The sequence below is a fragment of the Choristoneura fumiferana genome, chromosome Z (assembly GCF_025370935.1).
Source record: "Choristoneura fumiferana chromosome Z, NRCan_CFum_1, whole genome shotgun sequence".
Lineage (NCBI taxonomy): Eukaryota > Metazoa > Arthropoda > Insecta > Lepidoptera > Tortricidae > Choristoneura > Choristoneura fumiferana.
This window is the reverse complement of record NC_133472.1, coordinates 19,752,120-19,756,064: the sequence shown is the minus strand read 5'-3', so window position 1 is coordinate 19,756,064 and position 3,945 is coordinate 19,752,120. Positions and strand designations below refer to the sequence as shown.

Genomic DNA, 3,945 nt, shown 5'->3' with positions numbered 1-3,945 from the left:
TTAATATTTGCTTATTCCGCAACAGCGTCATTAATTATTCGCTTAAAATGGGCTCAGTATATAATGCACATATGATGATGAACTTCTGTCAAGTCTGTAATTTTATAGCCATATATTTTTATTTCATTATTTACAACAGTAAGTTTTTTCATTTCCAGAACGTCATTATCAGTGCATTAAACATATTTATCATGTGATTTCGACGATATTTTATAATCTTTGAAATGTAGTACAGTTAGTTTCCTGCTATTAGTAGTTATAAAAAGGTTTACAAATTGGGGTTTGCTGATTCTATCTGTTTCTGGACATTTTCATGGATACTGAAACTTCACTAAATCTTTTTGCAACCTGAGCAAGAGGCCTGTTACCATGCCTAAGCATCCTTTTAATTAAATACTGTTTGTTCTCAAACGGGTAAGCGCTAAATGTATGAAGTGGGCCAAATCGTTGCACTTCATCCGTGACATGCACTATTATGTACATTACTAGTTATATAATTTGCTCCGTAAAAATCTTTATAGTGTTCAACAAAATAATGCAGGAGCTCTTTTGCCAAAGGGAGTAAGTGACTATAGTTTTTACTAGAAGTACTAGAACATATTGTTATGCTACAAAATACAGTCAAAAAAGAGAAAATGCCTTTTGTGATAATACGTCTGGAAGTATGACAATGCTCAAATAAAACAAGAAAGACCTATATTCAGAAGCCTTCCAATGACAAATACAGTCTAGACCTCTCACTGCCCTGTGAATTTCAGATGGCAATTTGCGTTTCACTAGAAAACATAAAACTGATTCGGTATCTTTGGGACTCCATATGGATTTGTACTTTCCAAAATTGCCATTACGGCAACCAACAAGTAACCGCTTCATTATTCCTAAATCAACAAGGTGTAGAGAATCTGCAACAGGGAAGTCTTCTATCATGTCTACGGGTAGCCGCAGTAAAGGAGATTTTTTTTATGATGAGGCCCATACTTTTTATCACGCAATTCTTGGTCTGTTCTTAGGGCGGCAATTAGTTTCAGGAAAAGTCACTGTATAAGATACATGTGAATACTCTCCTACTGTAACACATTTCAAGCAACCATGCTTTGCATTAAAATTGCATACACCTGAAATTTTAATAAGAAAACATATTTTTTTATTTATCACTTCATGAAATTCATTATTTATAATGGACATCAAAATTATAAATTAGAAACTACTGTTGTTAAAGTCAAAGTCAAAGTCAAAATATCTTTATTCAATTTAGGCTATAACAAGCACTTATGAATGTCAAAAAAAAATCTACCACCGGTTCGGAAAAACCTCTGCTGAGAAGAATCCGGCAAGAAACTCAACGAGGTATATATATATTTTTTTTAAAACAGATTTACAATATTATTAAATGATATGTATACTATACATCACAAGTATTTAACACAACTTTATTTTTAACACAGTAGGTTCGCTATTTGAAGGGATCGCTAATGCGGATCGGAATTATTTCCAAATATCCCTGTCCATGATATAATCATTAACTTTATAATACGCCTTTGATATTAATGTCTTCTTGACAATAGATCTGAATTTTGTATCCGTTTCATTTATAATATTTTTTGGAATTTTATTATAAAAACGTATGCAATTTCCCAGAAAAGACTTTTTGGTTTTAGCCAGTCTCTAAGATGGAACTTTAAGCTTCCCTGTGTTTCTAGTAGCCTTTGGCTTATCGACGTTAGTGGGAAAATCACATATGTTCTTCCTAACATACATGATTATTTCAAAAACATAAAGCGACGGCAGGGTTAGGATATCTGTTTCCTTAAAAAAAGATCTTAAAGATTCACGCGTCTTCAAATTATAAATTGCTCTAATTGCTCTCTTTTGTAAGATAAAAATTGACTCAATGTCTGCAGCAGATCCCCATAAAATAAGGCCGTACGAAATAATGCTATTAAAGTAAGCAAAATACACCAACCGTGCCGTCGCCACATCGGTTAGCTGCCGTATTTTCCAAACTGCAAAAGCAGCAGAGCTCAATCTACCCGCGATTGCTGTGACGTGAGGTCCCCACTGTAGTTTAGAATCGAGCGTTATTCCTAAAAATACTGTTGATTTTACAAATTCAATAGTTTGACCATTTAACTTTATATTAGAAACTGAATTCGAGCATTTTGTCCACAACATTATTTTCAAGGTTATTTAAAATATAACTATATTTTTAGTCAAAAAGGACGTATCAGCTTTTGCGATTCTTTTTCATTCCCTCGTCTAAGTTTTTTTTTTAATTTAAAATCGTTATGCATGGTTTCTTTTCGTTATTTATAAATAAAAAGAAATAAGGATGGATTTGGCGGGATTTTTAAGTTCAATCTCCGATGATATCCCTCAGCGGCGTTTGTGGTTCGATGCTTTTAGTGAGCACAACTTAACACAGTCGGCAACATTTTGGGAAAAGTACATTGATTTTGAAAATATTCCAGAAATTTCGCCCAGTTTTTAGTTGCCGGAAGTATATATAAGTATATGTAAACTTTGGACATATATCCATGCTTTTTATAAGTTAACTATGAGGCTAACTACAATTGATCTAGAATTTAAAAATTTACCTCAAATACTTGAGTTGCTTAAGTCTTGAGTGTTTATTTACTTTCTGTATCTTTGAATTAACAGATTCAAGTATCTTCCTTTGTTTCAGGTTGTCCTTATTATTGGCATAAGTAGGGCATACCGAACTTACGAACTTACCTTTCTTAGCACAGACACACGCTGAAACGTTGTTGATGTGATGGTCAACTTACGAAGCACAAAGACAGGAATTTCGTTAAATATTCGTGACGAATGTAAAAATTGTGGAAAAATATCAAGTTTTGCGCTCAAGTAACCAATGCGCCTGTAAATAAATTTTTTTTTTGGAATATCGTTAAAAAAAGGGTGTCAGACAGCCCATGGGGGGGTTCTAAAATTCGTGGTTTACCACGAGAAATTGCAACCTTTTATGGGCTGAGCGAACCATAACAATACACAGGTCATTGTTTTAGAAGGACGTTGGCCTCTCTTTTGGCTGACTCGGGCGCTGATCTGAATTGCCTATGTCTTAAAAAAAACATTCGTGACGTGAGACGTGACAGAGAGTTGTTTTACCGCCATTACTGTTGTCATCGTTATTTTATTAGTTGCTTGTTTTGCTGTGTTGTTGCTTAGAAGTTTATAAAAATGAGTAGTGGAAGTGATAGCGAACATGATGACCACTCCGCCCGATATCGTAAATGCAGCCACGACTGCCGGAAATAATTTGTTGCCAGAAAAATCACGCGCCAAATACGAGAAAGCCTAAGATTTTTCAATGTCCGAAAACGTATTGTTAGCATAGTTTTAAGACTTATTCAATGATTAAAAGTACGCTTAATATCAAGCATGATGTGGATCTTGCAAAATATTGCAAGTTAACGGCTTTCCTAAAACTTGAATCAGAAAGATATAACCAAAAAAATCGTAAAAATTTACACCCGAAGAGATAAACAAGTTTTTGAATGAAGCACCAGACGAACTATATCTTCAGTCAAAGGTAATTTACTTCCTTAAATATTTGTTTTAGTATTCAATGGAATTAGTAAGAATTTCATTTCATGCATTTTTGAAAGTAGTGTCCTACTATGTGTAATGATTTGGATGGCCAAGTGGTTAGAGAACCTGACTACGAAGCTTGAGGTCCGGGTTTGATTCCCGGCTGGGGCAGATATTTGTATGAATAATACAAAATGTTTGTTCTCGGGTCTTGGATGTTTAATATGTATTTAAGTGTGTATTAATTAATTTATTTATTTATTTCCGGAAAACCAACAGCTATAACTTACAGAGTAAACTTATTTTATAGTACCATTAAAGCCAATTATAGGATCTCACAAGTAGTCTAGTCTAATCTATTAAGTATGTTTATCCGTTGCCTAGTATCGATAG

At 33.9% G+C, this 3,945-nt stretch overlaps 1 pseudogene; it reads right to left on the bottom strand.

Moving 5' to 3' along the window:
- Nucleotides 1-291: 291 nt before the first annotated feature.
- LOC141439069 (uncharacterized) overlaps nt 292-3,945 on the bottom strand; it is a 15,121-nt pseudogene continuing 11,467 nt past the window's right edge.